This window comes from Oryctolagus cuniculus, chromosome 8 (assembly GCF_051225735.1).
Source record: "Oryctolagus cuniculus isolate XC-2025 breed Fujian yellow rabbit chromosome 8, ASM5122573v1, whole genome shotgun sequence".
In the NCBI taxonomy this organism is placed as follows: Eukaryota; Metazoa; Chordata; class Mammalia; order Lagomorpha; family Leporidae; genus Oryctolagus; species Oryctolagus cuniculus.
In genome coordinates this window covers 145,309,613-145,336,735 of record NC_142874.1, presented here as the reverse complement: position 1 = coordinate 145,336,735, position 27,123 = coordinate 145,309,613, and the positions used below count along the sequence as shown (strand labels likewise).

The 27,123-nt window shown below is 43.0% G+C and overlaps 1 protein-coding gene and 1 long non-coding RNA gene across 3 annotated transcripts in view; both read right to left on the bottom strand.

Annotated features, from left to right (window-relative positions):
* Window positions 1-27,123, bottom strand: part of CSMD1 (CUB and Sushi multiple domains 1) — a 2,062,046-nt gene that overhangs the window by 1,517,577 nt on the left and 517,346 nt on the right. The window lies entirely within an intron of this gene.
* LOC149125228 (uncharacterized) overlaps window positions 10,035-27,123 on the bottom strand; it is a 36,126-nt gene continuing 19,037 nt past the window's right edge. The window contains exons 2-3 of the long non-coding RNA XR_016212244.1: window positions 14,566-14,629; window positions 10,035-11,620 (exon numbers count right to left, since the gene is read on the bottom strand). This is a non-coding gene — a long non-coding RNA (uncharacterized LOC149125228). The remainder of the gene's footprint in view (window positions 11,621-14,565; window positions 14,630-27,123) is intronic.

Below are 27,123 nucleotides of genomic sequence, written 5' to 3'. Positions count from 1 at the left end.
TTCCTTGACCGCTGCGGCCAGCGTACCGCGCTGATCCGAAGGCAGGAGCCAGGTGCTTCTCCTGGTCTCCCATGGGGTGCAGGACCCTAGCACTTGGGCCATCCTCCACTGCACTCCCTGGCCACAGCAGAGAGCTGGACTGGAAGAGGGGCAACCGGGACAGAATCCGGTGCCCTGACTGGGACTAGAACCCGGTGTGCCGGCACCGCAAGGTGGAGGATTAGCCTAGTGAGGCACGGCGCTGTCGCTGTAACTTCTTATGACGCAGAACGCTCCCCAGGCTGTGAGCATGCACTGTTCTGTTTCTTATGTGAATGCCCTTACGCACGCTCTTCCTCCAGCACCATCCCACTTCATTCATTCATTCATTCATTCATTCAGCTAGAGGTGATTTCTAAAGATTATGTTAGAGGAGAATGGAAGTGGTCCAGAGCCTTTGAAAGCTGGACAGACATCTTCCCTGCACACCTTTGATTGTGCCTATCATGACAGTGCCGAGCCGAGCTTAGACCGCATCTCTCAGTGTGAGTCCTACGGATGTCTTAATCACCTTAGCCTGTCCTGTGGTTTTCACCTAATGGATAATCAATAATTATTGAATTGAATTTAGATCAAGAGTGATTTAGTTATTGATTGAGTTAATTATAAGCCAGAAGAGAGTTTGGGATTTCAGAGCATATTGACTTACACAAAATGAAAGCTTGAAATAATTAGGTGTGTTCTAAGGTCTTTAAGTAGTCAAACCAAGGAGCGAACATGGGATGAGTGTTTCCCAAATCAGAGATTCTGGAGGAGAAGGGAGAATGGGGGGCTCTCCAAGGGCAAGTTTCACTGCAAAACCACAGATCAGTGTTGCAGAGAACCGTCCGAAGCCCTGTTTGGATGTATTTGTGTGGCCTCACAGAGCTCTCTTGCTGAGCACTGAGTACTAGGGAGGAGCAGGAAAATGGGACAGGTCTTCCCCTAAAGGCAAACACAGAATGGCAGTCACCTGGAGAGAGCTCACGCCTGCTGAAGACCGAGGGCCCACCAGTCAGAGGATGGGGCAGGTCAGGTGAGACCAAGCCAATTTACAGCTATCACAGTCAACGGAATGAAAACCAGTCAGTACTCGGCGTGGGGCTGAAGCATGCAATTGCGAGAGATGAGAGAAACAGCACAGTGACTCCTGTCAGGATCCTCCCACATTTTCAGATTAGGAGCACTGGGGGACTAACTACTGTAGAATTCCCTACTTCAGTAGATTCAAAGCAAGGTGGGTGAGTAGGTTTTATGCAGAACAAAACCTACTCCTGTAGACTTTGTCTTTGGAATCACCTGTGGCACTGCCTGTTCTCTGGTATCCTAATCCCAGTGCATCCAGAGGCTGACTTCTCACCTCCTCCTCTGTAATTAACCCAGCATGAACTCCTGTCACCATTGACTTGATTTCTCCTCTACTCCCACCCTTCCAGTCTGTGCAGAAGAGCCTCAGAACAACCCTTCCAGCTGCATTAATGTCCTCTACACCTCTCTCTCTCTCCTGGAGTAGAACCAGACTTCACACAACTCACAGCACCTACATGATGTCTCTGGTTTTCCTGGCTTCATCTCGATTTTCCCTGTTGATCTTTCCACTTCACCCCATCTCCGTCTCCCTGCCAGATACACTGCCCTTCAGGGGTCCTGCCTCTCTCCCTGAGCCTCTTCCTCCAGGCATAGGAACAACTTTCCCTTTCATCTCCTTCAACCTGTCTTCAATGACAGCCTCTCAATGTCACATTACCTGTCTGCCCTAGCTTAATGCTACCTACTAAATGCTATTTCTCTCTTTTTCATCCTTTAGTTTCCTTTATAAAATTATTACCAGAGGGGCCGGTGCTGTGGCTTAGTAGGCTAAGCCTCCGCCTGTGGCACTAGCATCCCATATGGGCGTTGAAGTTAAAAGTAACTTCATGTCCTGGCTGCTCCTCTTCTGACCCAGCTCTTTGCTATGGCCTGGAAAAGCAGTAGTAGATGGCCCAGGTGCCTGGGCCTCTGCACTCACATCGGGACCTGGAAGAAGCTCCTGGCTCCTGGCTTCAGATAGGCCCAGCCTGGCCATTGTAGACATTTGGGGAGTGATCCAGTAGATGGAAGACCTTTCTCTCTGTCTCTCCCTCTGTCTGTAACTCCACCTCTCAAATAAACAAACAAATTTTAAAAATTGGAAAATAATTTCACGAAACTTTAGAAATTTCATGATCTAGACTGCTAAGACACATGGTAGATACTCAATACATATTGGAAGAATGGAGAATGAATAAATTCATTACATTAAATGCACATAAAGACAATTTCTATTCTAAAAGATTGAGAGCACATGTAGAACTGAATATTGAAATAAAATGTTAGGTAGGTCTATGGATAAGAAAGGGCTCCTAAATGACCTCTTCATACATTGACCGTTGTAATTATGAGATCACTGTTCTTTAAGGAATTGTAGATAATGGTGGAAAACTGGAGAGTGGAGAAAAAAAACAAAGAAGGGAAACATTGTAAGTGATTTTTGAAGGACCCATATTACTTATAAAACCTTCAATGGTCTTCTGAACACGTTCCTCCGTGTTACCTGAATCTTCACGGTCTTGGGCTAAATCCACCTGTTGTTTTGAGCTATGTAAAACTGTCAATTGTAACTCAGAGCAATGCAAATGATGCTTTTCCAAAAAGATTTAAATAAGTGTTTTCCAGATTTCCTGCCCGTGATAAACCAGTTTTGTACCTATTAATAATTTATTTCCACATTACATACTACTTACAAATGAGTGGTTTCAATTCTCCTTCAAATAATTTGTAACATCTTATTAGTTTCTGCAATTGTTAGTCATTTTGACACACACTCATTTTATACTTGCACAAAACACAATTGGACTCTTATCACATGTCAGGTCTTATCTAATTTAATCCCAAATACTATACAATGGAGAATGGCCCTAGGATTGCGGTCTAGTTTATATTCTACTGAAGAAAATCAAGAATGATAAATGTAGCAACAGATGTCAAACATACTCTTAAAATGGTAGAAAACAAAGTAGTGATCGCTCAAACAGAGCATGTTTCTAGTACACACGCAGGTGTAACTTCATCTACTATTTTTACAGGGTCTCTGGGCAGGTACATCATCCAATGTAGTACATGGTTTTTCAGCAAAGCATTTGATGAAATTGTGCACAAGACACGAGTATGTACACAAGAAAAAAAGGTAGGGTTCACATGGGTGTCAGTCACGGAGCTGCAGGTTTACTCCAGAATGAGAACCACTGAAGAGAGTTTAACAGTGAACATCCACTTAGAAAGAGGACATTCTGACGGTTCAGGAGGGAGCAGTCCAGAGATGAAAACTCATTGCGTGGTACTAAGTCAAAGGAACTAGAAATGACCATCGCAGTGACTGGCAGAACCCTGCAAAATCCTAGTAATGTGATCTCTCTTCCAGAAAAATCATAAGACTGTCTTGTGGAGGAGGAGCGGAGTTGGCCTCCGAGAGGCGGATTAGGAAGCCTGTGTAGAACCTGACAAAGAGGTAAATATTTCCAGTAACATTAGGATGTGAGGAAGATGTTTCCAGTGATTACTAAGTTGTCTCGTCAGAGCCTCTGTGGAAATCTGAAACCGTGGAATGAGGGCCCTTCTAAGTGATAGAGCTGGTCTAACGTGACTCTTACACCAACGTATCTTTCAACTTTTCAATCAGCGTAAGTGGAAGCTGAGACTTAAATTTAGCTGGGAAATCTGTTCTGTGCAGTTAGTGGAGAACTGTTTGGGGGATGCTTTAATCCTTTCTCCAATATTCATGAATGCTGATGAATGCCATCAATTTTAAATTTATCTTTGCTCACATAGAAATATGCCTTGTTTTGTTGGGCTATGTTGTGCTTCACAGATAATGTTTTCTTTGTCTTGCTTGCTTTCTTTTGTTATAAAATAAAGGTCTGTGGCAATATTGCATTGAACAATAGTCTATTGGCTCTATTCTTCCAACAGCATTACTTGTTGTCTATCAAACTTTGGTAATTTTCACAATATTGCAAACTTTTTCCTTACTGTTGTATCTGCTAAGGTGATCTGTGACCAGTGATCTGTTTTAAAGATTTGTTTAGTAATCTGAGTTACAGGGAGAGAGGGAGAGAGATCTTGCATCTGCTAGTTCACTACCCAGACAGCAACAACAGTTAGGACTGGGACAGGCCAAGGCCAGGAGCCAAGAGCCTACTTCAGGTCTCCCACTTGAGTGGCAGGGGCCAAAACACCTGGGGCATCTTCTGCTGGCTTTCCCAGACCATTAGTAAGGAGCTGGATCAGAACTGGAGCAGCTAGGACTCGAACTGGCGTCTAACTGATTGTGAACAGTGATCTTTACTATCACTATTGTAATTGTTTGGGGGCACAATACAATATGACCATAAAATACAGCAAACTTAATAAAAGTGCAGTCTGATTGCTCTGCCATCAGCATTCCCCTCTACCATGGACTCTCTAATCTCCGAGAAACATCAATATTGACATTAGGCTAAGTGACTATACAGGGCCTCCAAGCATTCAACCTTGAAATCAAAAGCTACAAATGATCAGACTCAGTGAGGGAGGCAAAGCAAAAGTAAATGAAACACTGAGCCTCCTCTTACAGCAAACAGCCATGTTGTGACTACAAGGGAAAGGAAACTGACAGTGCTACTCCAGTGGAAGTAAAAAAAAAAAAAAAAGCAAGGAACATTCCTTAAACCAAAGCCTAATCCAGAGGAAGACTGGGAGAAGCTGCAGAAGAAAAGGATGAACCCAGCAGAGGCTGGTACAGAGATTTGTGGAAACAAGCAACCTCCCTAATGTGGGGAGCAATCCGGACTGGACTAAGTTACTCGAATTAGGACTTATTCTATGCATCTGCTCTCCCACAATATGGCGCTGGGAGAGAAGTAAACAGCTTCCGCACAGCTGCCTCCAGTTCAACCAATTAACTGTAGGACTTGCTCCTGATTGGAGAGCAGCGTACTCAGCCGAGTTGGGATTGGCGGAGGAGGACTATAAAGGAGGAGAGAGACGGCATGCACGGGGAACATCTATGGGGAACATCTAGCTGAAGGAACACCCGTGCAGCCCCCGAGAGACCCGGCCGGCGGTGTGCCGCTCCCCTGCGGAAGTGGGGAATGCGGCCAGGGGGAACTGCCCTTCCACGGAGGTGGAAGGGATAGTAGCCAACCCGGGAAGAACCAGCAGCAAACCCGGGGAGGGCCGAGCAGACGAAAGAACAGCGCAGGGTCTTGTGTCGTTCCTCCACGAAGAGGGGGAGCGACATAATGGTGCCGTGACTCGGATAGGAAACCTAGCTTGGATAGGAAACCTAGAACGGATAGCAAACTTAGGAGGGAAGAAACGGGAAGAACTGGGAAATTACCGGAGAGAGAGATTAGCAAACAGCCTAGGGAAAAGCCGGACGAAAAAGGAGCCGGAAGAAGCTATTGAAAGCCTAGGCATAGACTCGGATACGGACTACGGGGGGAAGCTGGGAGAAATCTCTAAGGTCGAAAGCGAAAGTGAAAGCTAGAACAAACAGACTCGGACGCGGACTGTGGGGAGAGGCCAGGAGAAATGAGGGAGGAATATCGTTGGAGGAAAGTTTGGGGAAACATACCGGGTAGAGAAAAATGTTAGGGAAATTGAAGCCGCGGGGGGCAGGCCGAGGCGGAAACGAAAGCCACTTTGGGGTTCTCAAGTTAGCCCGGGAATAGGGGGCGAAAAGTTAAAACCAGAAGCTGAGACGCAAGCCAGATTGGGATCCGTCTGATTAGCCCGGGGAGCAAAGGACGGGAAGCCAGATCGTGGGGCGGAGACGTACGCTGGGTTGAATTCGCCAGGCTAGCCCGGGGAACTTGGATTGAATCCTAGTGGCGGAGACGCAAGCTACGCTGTGTTACTCGCGGAAGCCGCCGCGTGCAGAGAGAGCACGGGGCGTGAATAGATAGGGAACGCTGGCGTAGGCCGTGGTTCAGACGCGAAAGGGTTAAGCGTGGAGACCGCGAAGCCGAGCCGCGCAAAGCCGGGAAGCTGCGCAGATGAGAGAGGCGCGCGGGCTGAAGTGGCGCAGAGCCGGGAACCCGCCGGCGGGGCGAGGTGCCGGAAAGCCGCGGGGATAAGAGAAACAGAAGTTTGGAAGTGAAGTAAAAGAGAAATGGGAATGCTGGAAGATAGAAGTGAAATGGGAGAGGTAGGAATGCCCGGAGATAGAGAAATAGAGAAAAATAAGGCCTCCCCTCAACATGCCAATTAGAAGGCTTGGATTCGGTCTGCCTGATTTAAGGCGGTAAGCGCCAGCAAAGCTCGACCAGAGTATGAGCTGCAGGTCACCGAAGATAGGCACGAACCAACACTAATAAGTCTCCCCCACAATAAGGCAATGAGAAGGCTTGGATTCGGTTTGCCTGATAGGTTTTGTAAGCCCCTGCGGGCAGAGCAGAGCATGCGCTGCAGGGCACCGAACACAGGCATGCATCAGCGCCTAAAAACCTCCTCACAATGGCGAAGAGAGGACCCGGATTCGGTTTTCCTGATTGATAGGACTTGTAAGAGCCTGTGGCAACTCTAGCAAGTAGAGCAGAGTGTGTTCCGCGGGACACCGAAGACAGGCGCGTATCAACGCTAAAAAATAAAAAGAAAGGGGGATCTGTGGGGAGCAATCCGGACTGGACTAAGTTACTCGAATTAGGACTTATTCTATGCATCTGCTCTCCCACAATATGGCGCTGGGAGAGAAGTAAACAGCTTCCGCACAGCTGCCTCCAGTTCAACCAATTAACTGTAGGACTTGCTCCTGATTGGAGAGCAGCGTACTCAGCCGAGTTGGGATTGGCGGAGGAGGACTATAAAGGAGGAGAGAGACGGCATGCACGGGGAACATCTATGGGGAACATCTAGCTGAAGGAACACCCGTGCAGCCCCCGAGAGACCCGGCCGGCGGTGTGCCGCTCCCCTGCGGAAGTGGGGAATGCGGCCAGGGGGAACTGCCCTTCCACGGAGGTGGAAGGGATAGTAGCCAACCCGGGAAGAACCAGCAGCAAACCCGGGGAGGGCCGAGCAGACGAAAGAACAGCGCAGGGTCTTGTGTCGTTCCTCCACGAAGAGGGGGAGCGACACCTAACAGCAAAGTGCATGATGGAGGAGCCAGTGCTGATGGAGGAGCGACAGCAAGTAATCCCGGACATCTAGAGTCGCCAGTGAGGCTGGCTGCACTGGACAGCAGGCCGTCACCGTGGATGAAACAGCTTCTTCTGCAATAGGATGCCATGTAGACTTTCACAGCTACAGAGAAGCTGCTTCAGACGGCAGGCTGAACCTCGCATTAGCGGCTAATGCAACATGGGACTCCGCCTTGAAGACAACGCTCATCTCCCATCCAAACCTGCTCTGCCGGAGCTCTAGCAAATGTCAACAAAACCTCGATGACCCCATGTTTCCTTTCAACACAGTTTCCTGAATATTCTAAATCCACTACTAAAACCTACAACTCTGGGAAAGAAAATAAAAAGATTCGTTTCAAAGCATCACTGCCACTGACAATGAACATGGTCACTAAGGATTCTGCAGATCAATGCGAGATTAATGTTGTTTTCATGCATGCTAACACAGCGTCCATTCTGCAGCTCATGGACCAGAGTATTTTGACCTTCAAGTCTTATTATTTGAAAAACTGCATTTTAAAAGGCTATATTAGCCATAAAAAGTGATTTCTGTGATGGATCTGGGAAAAGTCAATGGACCATTGGAAAGGATTCGCCATTGTAGATGCTATTAAGAGTGGTCATGTTTCAGGGGAGGAGATCAGCACATTAACCCGAGTTGTTATGAGATCGATTGCAAGCTTCGTGGAGGGCTCGCTGGGCTCAAGACGTCAGTGCAGGAGATGAGCGCATGTGTGGGCGAAATACAAAAGAACTAGAACTAGGAGTGAAGCCTGAATGTGACTGAACTGCTGCATCTCATGACTAACTTTGGCAAATGAGGAGGAGCTTCTCAAAGAGCAGTTTCCAGAGATGGAACCTGCTCCGATGGGGATCCTATGGCAACTGTCGAAATGCTCCCATGTGGTGAACCTGCAGCAGGGTTTGAGAGGAGGGATTGATTTTGAAAGACGTTTTGCAGGTGAAAACGTATCGAATGGAAGAGGCATCTCTTAGGAAGGAGGCATCAGTCAACGTCATTTCCTGAAATCACACAGCCACCCTCACCTTCAGCCCCTGCGGCCCTGTCAGCCAGCACAAGACCACAGCTCTGCTTTCTGATTGAGCGCTTTGTTGTAACCCTTCTGCACACTGGATACACCACAGCCTAGTGCAAACACAACTTCTGTCCACACTGGGAGACCGCAGCACCCATGGCCTTGCTAACACTCTGCACACTATCGTGGTTGTCTAGGATTGGACCAGCAGTATCTCTAAGGCTATGCTTGTATTGAAATATTTTTCTTTCCTACTCAGAAAACCTCAAAAATTACTTTGAGAGTAAAAGTCTTAAATTATACTTATCCACAGCACAAAATATGATGTTCTTGAATAATTAAAAAATTGAATTCCATTTTTTCTTGGTATCTTATGCCTAAAGAAGGGAAACAGGCTCATCTCAAGCTTACTCAACCCTTGCTCTGTCTGCAGTGAAAGTGCACCACTGTAGTGTTTTATCACTGTCATGGTAAGGTTCTACCTCCGTATTTTGGCAAATGTTTAAGGTAATAACACACAAAATAATAGAATAAAATTAGGAGGATCTAGAAAGCCCAGTTTTTTAAAAAAGCAATTAAAACAGAATCCCAAAACAATGTTTAAAATTACTTCCACCAGCTTGACCCTCCACTACATAAGGAATTCAACAATTAGTAACTAGAAAAGCCACTTTCCCTCAAGAGTATAGACAAAGGCTATAAACAATAATCAAATCTAAAATGTGAGGTTTGTGATTATAAATAAAATTGAAAGTAATTCATTATAAAAAGTAAAAGAAAAATAAGGAGAGAGGGACAGTAAAGTGGGAAGTATTGTGCTCTGAAAAGTGACAACATGAAATATATGAAATTTGTTCCCTTTTTATAAATAAAAAATAAAAAACAATTACTTCCAAACAACAGCATTTGATTATTGATCATGTTATTAATTTAAAACATTTATCATGATCTTCTGTAAACAATAATTTAAAATAAGCTATTTATAAAAAATTGCTTAAACTAGTAAGAAAATTAAAAATGCACATTAGCTATCAATAATAAGTTTCTGATATTCCTTTTTGCTTTCAATATAGAAAACTATTTTAAAACTATTTAAAATTTGATCTGATATATTCATGAAAGACATGGTTGGAATATAAAATTTATCAACATGGTCTTATATGAATAACATTTAATCTAATTAACATTTAATTCAATTATATGAAGTTCAATTGTATAAAAATTAAAGTGGCAACTGGTACCATAATACAGTGATTCACAGTTCAACTATTAGGTCACAGCAATCTTACGTACATATATTTTAGCTGTATCATATATGCATACATTATACCGCTGTTGAGTTCTTCAAATAGATTAAAATCTGCTTTAATTAGCATACGCACTGAATTAATATAACAACTTCATTGCTTCCCATTTGGATTCTAAATAATTACAACCTGTTAGTAAATTCTTGTAATGTAGATTTAAAGGCATTTCCCAAGAAAATCATTATTAAAAAAAAAAAAAAACTTCATCAAGAAATGATGAAAAATTTGAATTTTAAAGACTTAACGATTTCAACTCTCTTCATTATTCATATTAATGGCATTAATGGATGTGAGAATCAAGATGAAATTATTCACACAGGTATGAGTATTACATGCTTTCAAAAAAACTTAAAACTAAAAAAAATACTATTTATTCATACAAAAGCAAGGAAAGTCTACAGAAAGGAGCTGAAGGCACTGGAGTCCTGAGACTTGCAGACGCCACCTAAGGTGCTTCCCACCGATGTAACCTTTGGACCAGGCTACGTAAGCAGCAGCAGTTTGATTTCACAAACAAGGATGTCGCACACTAAACCCAGGTGCTAGACGCCAGAGAAAAACATTGCCTGGCTCTGGCTATGTGCAGTCTCTCATCCTTCTCTTTCTACCTCCCTTTACTAGCTGCAATGCTCACATGCACACCTGTACACAGGATAGCACTGAGCATTCATTTAACCTAAATTTGGAGGGGCTACAATTTTGCTTCATCCCTAAAAATGAATTTCCTGCCCCAGGTAACCCTGAGAATTTGACCAAACAAGTTAAGCCAGAATTATCCAGCAGTAACACAACACAGAAGTTAGTATCTTTTCATTCAAATGAAGTTGGATTTGTTTAACCTACTATCTCACAACATGGGAAGAAAAACAATAGAATTAATAGAGAACTTTAAAAGATCTTCACCTATAAAAGTATTTAATACATACTAGAGATGAGTTTTCCAATCCATGAAAAGGTAGACTAATCAATAAATGATATTAAAGCAATTGGCTTCAACTGGGGGAAAAATTTAGATGAATGTGTCAAAAGGGACATCAAAGGTCAATTCCAGAAAGTGATGGGACAAGTGATACCATTAAAGAAATGGAAGCCCAGGCAAACATGAACAAAACCTGGAACAACCAGTACACAGAAGAACCTGGAGCCACCGGAACAATTTCTACACACACAAATAATCTTCACAGTGGAATTTAAGTCTGGGAACTCCAGGAAACAGTTCTCTCTGTCCAGTACAAGGCATGTGTCTGTGTGCTCAGGGTTGAGAAGGAGGATCTGTGGAGTAGAAAACCATCTCACCCGTACCTTCTGAGGGGTTTCTGTTTCTGCTGCTTGCTGATTAGAATAAGAGGGAAAGAACTGGTTTACAAAAGACAGAAAACTACAAATAGGAATCCTGCAGAATGGAAAGAGAAATGGAGGAGATTAGAGCCTGCGTGAGCTGTGGTCTCAGGAGAGTAAAGGACAGTGTGTAAAGGGCCCCGGAGCAGGCTGCTGTGTGACGCTCCACATCACCTTCCATGGATCTCCTCCAGCATCCGGGAGCTACACTGGTGTTTCCCTCTGTGCACTTCTCAAGACGGGTGTTTCGGGAGGCATCACCGTCTTAAGGCTGGCCGTAGCAGAACTATCGGTGTTCTTGAGACTAGACATTAATGTATATCTCTAAATTCATTGATGGGATTGAACACCAGCTAGCTGTCGGTCCATCCACCCACCCTCCCTCTCTACGTCCAGAACACACATTAAACCAGGTCTCAGAACTTTGATATGTTCTTAGGTGCAGGACAGTCCACTGGCAAAGAGCTCACATGTAAGATATCAAATATGCTGTGACCCTGACCGTCTGTGGTTTCCATTACTCCAAGTGTGGACGCACCCTCGTCTGACTCACTTCAAGTGTACAGAGAATGAAGAGCTGTGTGGGCTCAAAGACGCCTAGAAATCCTCAGCTCTCTCTGAGCAACAGGACACCAAGTGACCACCATGGGCAGTGTTGACTCTTGTTGACTTGTTATTAATGTTGGCTGCATTTTGCTGTTTGCTTATTAGTTGGGTTGCTGTTGCTTAACTGAAGTTCCATTTTCTGTAATTAGTAAGAGAACAGCAATATATCATTTGGAGGCTTTGTGATGAGAACAATGTGATTTTAAAGGCTTAATTATATACATTTAATTAATAATGCAGATTAAATTAGAGACTAATTATACTGGATACTAAAAGTCTTATGTAAGCTTTCAATAAAAGCATGACTTGCTTCACTAGCATAAATCATAAATTGTAATTTTTCATAGATAAGTCAATTTTTAAAAGATGCATATGTGTGGATATTACTGTAATGTCTCATTCATCACAATAACAGAGACTGTACATTAACTTCCATAATCTGCTCTACCATGGAACTTCACATGTGAAAATTGGATCCTAAGAACACAGCATTAGTTTTTAGTATTGTTTTGGTTTTAATATGGATAGATATGCCACTATCCTGTCCTAATGTAATCACGTAAGTACCCATTTCAGGTAAATTCAAATATTTCAGAAATATTTAATCATTTAAATTTTACTGAAGTTGCAACATAATCTTCACTGCATTTTTGAGCAAAAAAATTCTTTAAATAGAGAAATAATTTAAAATCAACTAAAAACAAGTAAGTTTCTACCGCAGTTTTACTGAACATTGAGGGATGAGGAGCTAGCTTTATGCATTTACTTATTGTGTAAGTCTTTATTTCTTTCCATGAAATGCAGAGAGAGAGAGGGAGGGAGGGAGAGAGAGATTCTCCATCCCCTGGTTCACTCCCCAAATGGCCATCCCACACAGCCACTTAATGGTTATGGCAGACACCAGCTCCTGGAAGCTACATTTACTTTTTATATTTTACTTTTTTTTTTTTTTTTTTTTTTTTTTTTTGGACAGGCAGAGTTAGACAGTGAGAGAGAGAGAAAGAGGGACTGAGACAGAGAGAAAGGTCTTCCTTTCCATTGGTTCACACCCCAAATGGCCGCTATGGCCAGTGCGCTGCAACCAGCATGCTGCACCGATCCGAAGCCAGGAGCCAGGTGCTTCTCCTGGTCTCCCATGGGGTGCAGGGCCCAAGCATCTGGGCCAACCTCCACTGCCTTCCCAGGCCACAGCAGAGAGCTGGACTGGAAGAGGAGCAACCGGGACAGAATCCGGCACCCCTACCAGGGCTAGAACCTGGGGTGCTGGCACTGCAGGTGGAGGATCAGCCTAGTGAGCTATGGCGCTGGCCTGGAAGCTGCCTTTAGGTATAACCCATGATGTAAAGCAGTCCTTCACACTGTGGATGCTGCCACCAAATGCCTGGGCTGCAGACTGCTCCACCACCTGCTTGGTAGACAGCTAACTTTGCAGGATTTGGTAGTATAAAGGGTACCTGACACATAAGCACTCAATAATGATTTCCTGCCCCGATCCATTCCAGGGACAAAAGAAAGTCCAGAGGAAAGCTCTTAGGGAGAACTGTCCTTGGGATTTCTGTAAATGGGTGCTTTCAAAAACACCCAGGGGCCTCAGCAAATGGTGACTCACCCTCAGGCATGCAGAGCCTCCAATAGGCACAAGGTAGCAGGGCAGGGAGTGGGAACCAAGAAGGTTCCTGGGGTGCCTTCCAAGCATCGTCAACCACAGCCTGCCCTCCTAACACAGGGACTTGGAGCCAGGCCCCTGCCCACAGCTGTCCACTCTCCTCCTGCCAGGACTCACTGTGTGACCCCCCTATGCTGCCCACATTGACCCTGACATAAAACTTCTACTCTCCCTTCATCTCTCTCTTGAGTAACATGATCAGATTTTACCAAGTACAGCTCATGACTGTGACATTATCAAGGAAAGACTCTGTCTATAGGAGAGGACTCCAAAAACTCATAGAAAATGGAATTTTAAGAACAGTGGTGCATTTTTAAAACCCATGTTTTTTTTTTTCATAATATGTATGTTTCCTAACTGTCTTGAAGGCCTCTCATGCATCTCTCACACACATATAATAAATCAGATTATTCCAGTTTCCTTACTCTATACTGTGTAATAAAGGCTATGATAGCAATAAATAATCCCAAGGTTCAATGGCAGGATGGGCATTTGGTGATGTGGTTAAGACATTGCTGGGCACTGGCATCCCATATTGGATGCTGGGTTTGCATCCCAGCCTCGTTTGTGACCCAGTTACCTGCTAATACGTGCTCTGAGAGGTAGCAGGTGTGCTCAGGTATTTGTGTCCCTGCGACATATGTGGGGAGCCTTAGATTGTGTTCCTGGCTCCTGGTTTCAGCCTGGCCCAGCCCCGGCTGTTGCAAGCACCTGGGGTGTGAACCAGGAGATGGCATAGTTCTCTTTTCTGTCTATCTTCTACTTCTCAAATAAAATGATAAGAAGGGTCTCATAGGACAAAGTTGTCAACCCCGAGAGGGGCAGGGGAGAGGTCACAATTTCCAGAGAACCATGACACTTGCTGCTAAGTTTGCAGAGGCTCACATGCCTGGGGCCATCTCAGGTGCTGTGCCGCTTCCCAGGGGAAGGCGAGGTGGCAAGAAGGGGTAGAGTCTGCCCCAGCACTCCCCTGGAAAGCAGGTGCCCACCTGGATGCGGTTGGGCCCAGGATCAAGGAGTCCCTCCTACTAGGAGGCTTTGGTTGATGTGGTCAACCCTGGGTCTTGAAGTTGCCAGCCTGGGCTGTAAAAGTTGGCTCTGCCACTCAGTAGCGCAGACTCAAATTCTGTCCATCTCCTAGGGCTCATCTGCCACGGGGAATAGCCCAGGAGAGGTTCTGAATGCACATTCATCCATTCCAGCCACTGACCCATAAAGAAAACTGTCAGGAATACAGACTCTTGAGTTGTACCCCTTGCTGCCGGCCACCTGAGGGCAGAGGACTTCATCCCATCTCTCTGGGCCCTAGGACCTATTCCCTGGGTTGTCTCATTCACCTGCCAGTTACCTAAAATTCCAAAGCACTTCCATCGCCCCTCCCCATTTCCTCTTCTCTCTTTTCAAATTCCCCCACTCACCAAATAATCCCTTTAGTTTTAATACGGAAAACTTCGCTGGAAGTACATATTGCCCGATTTCATCCTAGAGTTAAAAATAGTAAAACAAACTCATCAACGTGCATTGCCTCGTGGGGCAGAATAATTTATGTTTACATCTGATAAATTGCAAAAAATATCAAGGTTTGAAACTCACCAATGCAAAATGCTGAAATACCTTGTAGAGTTAAATAATAAGCTCTAAATCAATATTAAAAATGCCTTGAGATGAAAAATCAAGTCAATATTTACTTCATTAGTTTTTTTTAAAAGATTAAAAACCCAAATGTACAAATCCAAGAAAGAACTCAATGCCTTCTCTTCTGTTCTATTTACCCACATTGATGACAACATGAATAATAAAGCAGAATAAATTGGAGGGATAAATAACCAGAGAGTGAATTGGCTAACTCTCTAGGCAAATTATCCATTATGAATATTAAGGTGACAACTGAAAAGCTATTTAAGAAATGTACAATCACATTTTCCTTAACAGAAATGAACAAAATACATAACAAATTTGAAGTTTTTTTTAAATATAAACATCTTTTGAAGAATAATTTTAATATATTTTATACCCTTTGACATCATGAGTCTTTTGAAAATAAGGTGGAATCAAAAGTCTAGACAAATGAAATCAATTTAGGATTCAACAATTATAACTGTTTGACCTTAAGTGATTCATTGAACTTCTCTCAACCCTGGTCTATTCACTCCCCCAAGATATGCATGCAGAAGTATGAAACCAGATCCCTACCTTACACCTTACACAAAAATCCACTCAAAATGGATCAAGGACATAAATCTATGACCCCATGCCATCAAATTACTAGAGACTTCTTGGAAAAGACCCCAGAAGCACAGGCAATCAAAGCGAAAATTGACAAACAGGATTACATCAAGCAGAGAAGCTTCTGCACTGCAAAAGAAACACTCCCAAAATGAAGAGACAACTGACACAACTGGAGAAAATACTAGCAAACTATACAACTGAGAAAGGATCAATATCCAGATTCTACAAAGAACTTAATAAACTCAACAACAAAAAAACAAATAAACCAGTTAAGAAAAGGGCAAGGGGCTTGAACAGGCATTTTTCAAGACAGGAAATTCAAGTGGCCAACAGACACATGAAAAAATGCAAAGGATCGCTAGCTGTCAGGGAAATGCAAATCAAAATCCCAATGATGTTTCACCTCACCCTAGTTAGAATGGCTCTCATACAGAAATCAATAAACAATAAATGCTGGTGAGAATATGAAAAAAAGTACCCTAATAGACTGTTGGTAGGAATATAAACTGGGATAGCCATTGTAGAAGACAGTGTGGAGATATCTCAAAAAGCTGAAAACGTACAACATTCTACCATATGACCCAGCCATCCCATCCTGGGAATTCATTCAAACAAAATGAAATCAGTACATGAAACAGTTACCTCTTCTCTCATGTTCATTGCAGCTCAGTTCACAATAGATAAATATGCAATCAACTCAGATGTCCGCAATCTGATGACTGGATAAAGAAATTATGGTTTCTACGCACAATGGAACACTACTCAGCAGAAAACAAATCCTGTTGTTTGCAACAAAATGGATGCAACTAGAAACCATTCTACTTAGTGAAATAAGCCAGTCCCCAAAACACAGACACCATATGTTTTCCCTGATCTGTGGTAACTAATAGAGTACCTGAAAGGTAGTGTACTGGAGTGAATTTGACATTTTGAGATTCAGTGATGGTTTGCAGCCCTTTGTCTCTACTGTTGAGGAACAGTGGCTTTTTTCTTCACACTGTTTGTTGAACTCTGTAGGGTTATTCTAACGACTATAAAGTAAGCTGAAAATAGATCTTTGTAAAACTTAAGAGTGGGAATAGGAGAGGAAGGAGAGAGAAGGGAAGGAGCATGGCGGGAGGGAGCATTTTATGGGAAGCATCACTGTGCTCCTAAATGTGTATATTTTAATTAAACAGAATTTATATTCCTTAAATGAAATTTAGCAAAAGATGAAAACATGGATAATACCTACAGTAAAGCACTGTGGTGGATTTCGGAAAATATAATGTATGTGGATGCCCATGGAAAACAGCAAACACTCAATGCATTTGAATTTGGAAATCTTTAAGGAAATAAAGTGTATACAGTAAGACCATTCTTGTGGCACAGAGAATACCACAAATCTGTTGTAGCTATCGGTTTCACATACTTTTTTAGCAATGCAATGCTGTTGGAGCAAGAGTCCTAGAACAACTCAAGTCCTGAGAAAACACCCCCGAGATTACAGGGGCGTATATCAGAGTTCTGCTCCTTCATTTGTGATTCTCTGGTACTAATTACACATAAAACAGGAACTTTCACCAGATCAATAATTGTGCTTTTCTGCCTATGTGCAGTTAAAAAAGTGAGCCAGGCTAGCAGTTAAGACCTTAATTTTACAAACTAAAAAGTCAACTCTTAAAAAATACAAAACTGATATATTTGGTGGGATTTTTCATACAATCAAAATGATAGGGACCACTCTTCATAGTTTCAAAAATATCTTGACTTCATTATTCCATTACTCACTTCACTTCCACAGCAAAAAGAACTTGGTTTTTCTTGAAAATGTAGTTATTTGCTTTAAAAATAACTTTCCAAACTCAAATGTACCAACTACCTACAATCCAATTGGTAGCTCAATCCTCTCTGTGTGTCTTCCAAGTTAATGAAAATAAAGATGTAGACATTAATGAATAGAAATTACCAGGACCAGCACTGTGGCGTAGCAGGTCAAGCCACCACCTGCAATGCTGACATCCAATATGTCCACATTGCTTCAATTCCAATCCAGATTCCTGCTAATATGACTGGGGAAGCAGCAGAAAATAGCCCAAGTACTTGGGCCCCTGCACTCACGTGGGAAACCCAGTAGGAGCTCCTGGCTCCAGGCTTTGGAGCAACCCAGCTCTTGCCATTGTGGCCATCTGGGGTGTGAACCAGCAGATGGAAGATCAAGATCAAGAATCAGGTCCTGGTCCCTGGCTTCAGATTGTCTCAGCTCTGGCCATTGCAGCCATCTGTGAGGTGAACCAGAGGATAAAAGATCTACCCCAACCCTCACCTCTGCCTCTCTGTAACTCTGCCTTTCAAAATAAACAAGTCTTTAAAAAATAAAAGAATTTATTGTTGCCTCATAAATAATTCAAGGAGGACATTCTCCTGTAAGAGAAATCAGGACTTCTCAGTCCATTTCTGCTTAACACCAAACCCCAAATCTGTCTGTCCCAATCTTAACCTCTGCGTTTCTGCCTTTGGAGAGCTTGCTCTCTGAGAAAATCACCTTGCTCACCAGAGTAGGAACTGAAGTTTGTGGAGCCCTCTGACATCTTTTTGTCGAGTATATTGAGAGCATAACCTCCTGGGGGAGCAGGTGTCTGGTGTCGACCTACCAGGCATGTAGACCCTCAACCTCTGGGACAGCTATGGCTGCATCAGCTGGCTGGGGGCCCAGACACAGGACGCCACTCATAGCCTGGGGAGTCTCAGCTTCACATCCAGACACCAAGAACAGTACAAAATCCAAGACGCTTAAACACACCCACACTTCTCTGACATGGGCTTGTCTACCAACTCCAGCGGGCTCTGCCAGATGGCACATCCTCTCCTTTCTGGGGACAATCTGGCATAGACTCCACTTTGAGGTTTGAAATCTACCACATAATGTGTTGAAGAAATGCAGCCAGCAACCACGTATTTTCTCCTTGAGGCCATGTTCTTAGCACTAGCCCAAGAGCCATGGAAAGAACAAGTCAGCTTCAGGGCGAGGACTCCATGCACATCGTCTCCCTGTTGGTCACCTGATCTCACCAACTCTGACATTTTCCATGTTTATGTACATCCAGGAAAAATTCATTAAAGTCTATGTTTAATTAATTGAGAAGGATCATTGAATAAACATAAAAGGACAAATCTCAATGATAAGAAAACATCAGACCATGATATAACTTGGTGTGTGTGTGTGTGTGTGATTTGTTTGTGGGAGATACAAGAAATATGCATTCTGCACCTGAAGGCTCCTTGAATTTAATCAAACACCTTAGCATTCAGTGTTTTAAAGAGAGAGGAGGAAATAGCCCTGCTTTTATCTGAAAAAGTACCACAAGTGTTATTATCTCATTTCTTTATTGCAAATACACTTCTAACAATGAGGAAAACAAAAGCAGAATGAGCTGAAATACTTGAGGCCCACAACTCACAAATGTATCAGCTTAAGACCTCGAAGGCCTAGCTGGCTTCTCCCATATGCTAGACCATCACTTTGAGACAAAGTCATTAGACACTGTGCTGTGCCGTACCTATCATGCATTACTCTAAGCACATAACAAGACAAACTCATGTAGCTTTCAACAATCCCATGCCCAATCCCCTGAGTAAATTATAGCACAAAGGCACAAACTGACTTGCTCCAAGTGGTCAGTCTGGACAAACAATTGCAGGCCAGCTGGCTTAACCATCTATAACCTTAGCAATGGAACTATGTTGCCATTTCCTGTATAGGTGCTTTCAGGGATTCACAAGTTATCTTGAAACATCTCTCCCTGAGTAGCTTTACTACAATATACACAGTAGTGATCAATCAGCTAGCAACAGTGCGATGGTTAATTTGCCACCTGTTCTATTTTAAACTTTCATGAAGTACGAAGACAAATGGCGGACATGAACATATAATTTTCCAAATACATTAATAATGCATGTAAGACATCAATTTAAAATAAGCAAAAAAAAAACCCATACACAATAGTCAGGTAGTAAAAGTTTTACCAGGAGATACATTATTTTGATAACTGTTGCTATATTTTGCAAGTAATTATACATGGAGATAAAGAAACAAGTTATTACTATTAAAAAACCAACACTTTAATATGAAATATTTCTAGTCAACAGAACAACAATGCAGGAAATAGAAGATGATGCAGACAAGAAAAACAAGTGTAGCAAAACTGATACTGGTTTCCTTTCAAAAACATTGAAATCACATGTGTTTCAACAGAAGCACAGGTGGAATCATGATTAATTTATAGTCATGAAGTGTGATTAATGGGCTAAAGAGACACATTTAATATCTTTGTGAAAACATGGTGATTTTGGTTGCCATGGTGCATGCAGGTGTGGTGAACAATCTTGGGGAAAATAACCGATGACAGAGTTTGGTTTTTAATACATGGGGTGGATGGCTGGTGAGCATTTCCAAAACTCCTGAAAATGTCAAAAGTTGTGTCTAGGCATTTTATGACAGCTGGGGTTAACATCTTGCTGTGCTTTGTCTCTCGTAGCCTGCAGTACGACTCCAGCATGGCTGCCGGGTGCATTTTCCTCCTCTCGTGGCTGTTTCTACAACCAGGGCTGGAAGGACTTGTGTTGACCAGGACATGCCTTCCTGAAGATGACGGACTGCAGGCGGAGTCCAGGAAGTGGCAGAGTGAGGAAAGATGTCCAACCTCCTGTGAATCCACATAGACTGACACAAGAGGTGCCTGCCCGCCTTGCACTGGGGAGAACGGAGGCCTCTGGCGTTTGGGGATGTCAGAGGAGTCCATTCCTCTGTCTACCGGGTTAGGCTTCCCCCAAGGTGCTGTCCCTAGACACTCAAGGTCCATTCCCTTTGTCTTGTCCCTTCTCTGAAGTTCCCCACTCTCCATGGAAGATGCCAGAATCCGGAGCCCCTGTCTAAAGATCACTCCCTTCCCTGGGTACCCTCAGGCACTTGAGTGTCTTCCATCCAGGAACTCAGGAGGTGCTTTCTTCCTTGACAGTTTCAGTATTTCCTTCCTTGACGGGGGCGTCAGTATTGCCAGAGAGACTGGACTCAGGCCAGCACCGTCTGTGGAGCCTGGAACAGTGACTCCAGCTGAGAGACAGCCGCACCAGGTCACCTGTTGCTTTTAAAGTGTTCCAGGGTGGGGCTTTCACCCGGCTCATCAATTCCTGACCATAATAGTCACAATCGGTTCATGGAATGCCATGATCCAGGAGTCAGATGCTTCTGCTCCAGCCTCCCCCCACAGCCACTGATGCTAGAAGACGGTGTGACACCCCCTAATGCTGAGATTGGCCCCCTGCGTCCCAGCAAGGCCCAGATTAGCTAATCAATAAGAAAACAAGGATGAAGACCCAATCTCAAGAATATCAGTGACTTTATTTTTCCATCCTTGGAGATACTGGTTTATTGAAACACAATTGCAAACAGATTCTGAAATGTAGCAAAATACGAGCAGAGAGGTCAAAACCCGCTATCATGGTGGCATTCGCTCTGACCAGTTGAGGATACCCGTCCTCCCGGTCAGAACTTCTGCATTGCTCACAAATTTCCTCACTCTGACTTTGATAGTATTGTTGATGGAGGATCAGCTTCTCAGTTATCCCACATGGAAGAGCAATTATTTGTTTCTAGGAATCCTGATTTGACCCAGTATAATAGCAAACTATTAAAATTAAAAATTCTGTTTCTCATACGTCCATTCATGTACAAACACGTAGGCACAGAGGTTTTCTACAACTGCAAAAACTGGTGCTGTTAATAGTTTTAGTCACTGTGTCTCTAATCTATACATCTCTCACCTTCTCAGAATCCTAAAGCAATTTCCACTCAATGGTAATATTACATTCTACCAAGTAATTTTAGATTTTTTCTTTCATATTGAGTTCAGAGATTTTTAAAGAAATGATTGCTTTACATATGTACATGTGTTCACAAGTGAGATCTTTTTTTTTGAAGCAAGCCTAAAAAAAAGTTAACAATATACAAGAAGTCACTCCTTCTGTGGCTTTGTAGAATACCTGTAACTCAACGTGTCTTGAATCCTCTGAAACAAACATGGATTGGGAAACAGCAGATTGGACATGGTGAAACTAGGGAAAAAAAATGAAACACAGAGCAAAAAGCACAGAGACAATGAGCTCATGGAGGAAGAGAAGCATTCCCTGGCACAGATAGCCCGAGTGATGGATGACCCCCAGCTGTCCTGGACCCCACTGCAGGGACTCGGGCAGAAGGTCCACTTGGTTACTGGTTAATTATCCAGCTCACAAGGCTGAGTCTAAGACAAGACTGGGGGAGAGAAGGGAATTGCCACGTGGGCATGTCCTAGAGAGAGGCACCCCCAGCTGATGGCCATGCCAGCATTAGTTTCCAATTCTGCAGTGTGGAGGTGCTGAGTCTAAAAGAAATTCCATGAAGGAGTTTTACATATTCCCACTTTCTAATTAAGTTGAAGACTTTGTGTGTGTGATCCTAGCTTCCAGTAATAATACCACACACCAGATCATGCAAGGGACTTTTTTATGCAATGTGCAATACAAATGAATGTTTCCAAATTAAGACAGAAATGAGACAAAATTTTGACTGTTTTTTATAAGGATTTTTTCTGTAAAATAATTAAATTCATTCAAAAATTATATTAAAGCACCTGTTCAGAGTATATAAAAATAACCATCTAACTGCTTTAATTATCTAACAGGAATCATGTTCTAAATATACTTAAGGGAAATTAATTAACATATGCAAGATAGGGTCAGCAAGGCTGGAAATATCTTATTTCCATTGAACTGTAAAACAGACTCTTAGAGTTGGGAGGACTTAAATAGTGAGATGAAAATGAAATGAAGGATTTGAAAATCTTGCACTTCAGGCTCAATGTTAGTGTTCCTTCCAACATGTGTATTCTGAAGTTCTTATGCCCAAGATGGTGTAGAAGGTGAGGGCCTTCCTGGAGGAGTCCATTAGGTCAGGGGCGAGGCAGTCTCTGGAATGGGATAAGTGCGCTTACAAAACAGGAGCCCAGCGGCCCCTACTGCAGCTGATGGAGCCAACTGTGAAGGAAGAAACAGACCCTCACCTGACGCTGAATTCACGGGAACTCAATCTTGGTTTCCCAGTGTCCAGACTATGAGGCACAGAGTTCAGGTGCATAGCATCCACCCACTTTACAATACTTTCTTATCATAGTTCAGATTGAATAAAACACGCTGGGATCTTAAAAGCCTCACAGAAACCTTTAATGACAGTTCTAAGAGTAGTTAAAGTGTGTTAAGTGCTTTCATTAGGCTAACTACTGGTCTAATCACTGCCACACATGGCAACACCTCCATGCCCACAGCAACCCCAGGAGGCAGGCGTGCTTTCTGCTCCAGTCTCAGAGAGGGCAGGTGGTAGGTTACTTCCCCAGAGTTTCATAAAGTAGCAGTAGCTCCAGCAATAGAAAGATAATTCAACTTCGGATTTGGTGCTGTTTAATGACTGTGTTTTAAAACATGCCAACCTGTAGCAAAACACTTCTTGATGTCCGCTCACAATGGAGACGAGCATTATGAAGTCGCACGCTGATGAGATGTGTTGACGGATGGGTCTCCGACACAACAATGAGCCCTCAGCAGTGTTGAGACCCTGCCTCCTATACATCCCACATGCATCACTGTGTTGTTTATTCCCTGATAAGGGATCCTGGAGTCTCCCCATTCCCATGCCCCACGAGACAAGAACACAAATCCAACCATGTAGCAGGGGCATGAGTTTGACTATTACTTAAAATGTTTACAACATCTGTCCTGAAGGAGGCTTAATATTTCAAAAATAAGCATGTAGCTACAGGCATTCTGGAACTGTATGCCAAGCATTTAATTTATAAGAGAAAAAGTCTTTGATTTATTTGTTTTCATTTGTTTAAGCACATCAATGTATGTTTTGCATCCATCTGCATCAAAAAGGTTTATCGTTCTTCAAAATAATGCCCACCGCTTTCACTTGAAGGGAAATCATGCAAGTGAAGTCATAGCCTAACAACAAATGAAAGGTTGCTGGCCCCAGCAGCAACTGTGTTGACAGGTAAGGCACCCCTTGCACAGATCCCTGTCTCCAAGAACCCACACACCTTCTTCAGTGTGGGCGTGAATTCTGACTTGTGCCTCAGCCACAGAGCAAAGCAAAGGTTCCGGGACTAGTGCAGTCACACACACTTCATGTCACATCTGCGATCACTAGCCACACCCTTCCTGCTCACCCCCTGCCTGCTGCAAAGGGGCTGTCATGGCTGGGCTCCCTGTACCAGGGGCTCAGGGCAGCCTCTAGGGCTGAGAGTGGTCGCTATCCATTAAGCCAAGAAGAACAGGAAGCCTAGTCCAAACTGTGACAGGTCTGACTTCTTCCATTCTACCTGAACTTTACATTATGCACCCATTCACCACAGTTGCGTAGTCGCCTGCCACGCTCCATGAACTGCTAGTGACAGGGAGGGCGTGAGCTGTGCTGCTCTTTCTCACCACCAAGATTACAGACAAGAGTGGGGAACAGAGTCAGACTTCACTCCAGGAGGGGCTGCCGCCTGAGCAAGTGAACACTGCCCGCTCAGAGAAGGGCCAGGATGCGAGGGAGCACATAGTCGCGAGGGAGGATGGCCTGGGAGAGTTAGCGAAGTCACTCAGTGATGGCTGGAGCATGAATTCAGCATCGTTCACTCTGCTTCAGTGTTGCTGTAGCAGAGAGCTTAATGGTGGAAAAGCATCTGAGTGGTTGCCATGACGGTAATTCGTCAAGGGGACTGATCAGGAAGATTCCAGGAGGAGGAAATGCCAGCGCTGACCTGTGAGTAACAGTGTGAGTGACTAACGCGACCCCAGTCGTGCTGTGCTTTGGCTCGGAGGTTGCCAGTGAGGAAGTGCCCGCTAAGATTTCAGTCTGCAGAGACTAATGGGGGAAACCTTGAGAGGCCATGCCTGGGGTACGCATGGGAATGTCCTGGTAGGACACGGGTCCAGGAGTGCCTGGCCAGGCTTTCTCGGCAACAGTGTGTACAACAGTCAGTCATAACTTTACAGTACGATAGACCTTGTGTTTTTTCTGTGTCAACCTCAGAAAAACCATGCGTGGAAGGCTGTGTTATGTAGCCTCAGATCTCAACCAGTGAACTATTATGGTATGTCCAGATCTTTGCATTAACATTTCATGATCAGTCTCCAAGAAAATGTTTTTCCAAAAGCACAACATTATTCAACACAAAGTTCACGAAAGATCAAACACCTCACCAAAGAAGAACACAGAAGGCAGATAAGCCAATGAAAAGATGCACCACCTCCTGGGTAGTCTGGAATGAGATGCTATCATGCACCCACGAGAATGACGAAAATGCAGGCCACCAAGGAGAGATGTGGAGCAACTGGAACTCCCGTCCATCGCTAGTGGGAACGCAGAATGGAACAGCTGTGTAGGAAGACACTCTGGCAGATGCTCACAGAACTAAACATAGGCTTATTACACAATCCAGCAATTGCACTCTGCTATTTACAGCAATAAATTACAAGATTACGCTAACCCAAAATCTGCACAAAAATATCTAGCAATTGTATTCAGCATCGCAAAAAACTGAAGCAACCAAGTTGCCCTGGAACAAGTGGACAAAGTGTGATACATTCACACAGTAGGATAAAACTGAGGGGCAAAATCAAATGCATGCCAAGACACATATTACTAACTCATAGGAGTCCATATGTGTGACTCCAAATATTTGACATTCTGAAAAAGGAAAAATTCTAGAGAGTGAGTTACAATTTTGGTTCACTTCACACACAAAAATGAACTTATATACCCAAGATACCTCAGAAGTTATGAATGATAATATGAACAATCATACAGTTATTAATCATATAATTTGCTTATAATAAAATTTAGGGGGAATCAAATATAATAATTTCATTGGAGGTATTAAGTACTTTAGTTTACTAATACACAGATTATGTTGCACATGGAATTATTTTTAGCCAAAATATAGACAACTGATAGGTAATTAAACTTTGAAAACAGAATGCTAAACATAGACCCACAAAACCTGCCAATAGCCACATGTCCTCGAAAATCTAATGACAGAAAACTTTTCCAGATAGCTTATAATCCTCATTTTGAGCACACAGTTATTCCACTTACTGCCACTAACGCATGCTTTGTTACTGAGAACATGCTTGAAAAATACATTTTTCATTTTACGTGGGCCTATGCAATCAATTAGATAGAACAAACTGTCATGGGCAGTGAAGACTCTTATTAAAAATTGATTTAGTATAGTTAAGGATGATGCCCAAAACTGTGTCAGAATAAAGTCCAAAAGGAGGGAGATGAATATCCAGTATTTCAGTTCTGAGGTGGACACATGTGTGTACAGAAGCACACTGACCCACCTGCATGAAGCTAGAAGCTAGTTTAGCACCACAAGAAGGTTGTAGATTTTTCAAATGGCAACAATATCACTTAGCTCAAAACAGCGGTAATGATATTTCTACATCTGATTCACAGAATTACAGTGAGCACAGGGACTTCACATTGCTTTTATAATAACTGTCAATATGTTTTAATCCTAAAGGTGTGTGTGTGAGTTCACCCTTAACTGTGAACTTGGGTGACGGTGGATAACTGCTAATGGGTTATTACATTCCAAGCTAGTGATTCAACCCTCAAATGTAATTTAAATATAATCAAATCCATCCCAGAGAACAGTGTTTACCAAGCCAAGCAGGTGCCAATCAAGGACATCTCCACAATCATCAAGCCAGTAACTGGGCAATGACTGTGAAATGCAAATGACATTAAAAATTTAATTGCTCTCCTTAAACTTTTGATAAGAATAGAAGGTGAATGGCATCCCACGTCCTTTCCTCCTTAGTGGAAAAGACAAGGCTTCCAAATGGGGCTTCAGAAAAACGGGTATGTGGAAAAAAGTTGGAGCAGTTGGATTTTGGAGGGAAACCATTGTTGCTTCAAACCCAACACTCTCAATCAACTACATAAATGCTAAGAGATCAACTCTATCTGGGTACTGAATACAGATTTCTATGTAAATTTCACAAACATGGCAGAAAAAGTGGCATCTACTTTCCTTAACATTTTCATATGCACATCCCGTAGGTTAGTAGCTATTCTCAAGGTCTTGATAAATCACTCAATGAAATTTAAGATTTAGTAAAGTATGAACAGATTTAAAATTTTAATACTCACAAGTCAGTTTCCCTGTGATCAGTTTATAGCTTATATCACTTAAAACATTACTACTTTCATGCAAAGACAGTCCTATACACATTTCATGTTTATTTCATCAATGTAAATTGACGCTATGTACTAAATATTATGTGAGATTTATCTGGGCTATGGTTTAAAAATAATGCAGGCTAACAAAACTTGACAAATTGCAGGAAAATGCAGATTTAAAAGAAAGTTTACTTCATCAACATTTCCATTACTTGGCATCTACATCACCATTCCTACCATATGAGTGGTAAATATGTTTCATATATCTACATCTATAGATATGAGATTCAACTGCTTATTGAATCCCAGCCAGTTGGGTTATATAAGCATAAATGGCGGTAGATATTGTCCTATTGATTATCTTTTCTCAACTTGTGTTCTTGAAAAAAAAGTACTATGCACCCATTTAGCCATTTGTTGATTTAATCAGCTTTTTCAAGACACTCATGAAGGGAATTGTCCAGAGGCTATTTCATTGAGCACAGTACACAACAGG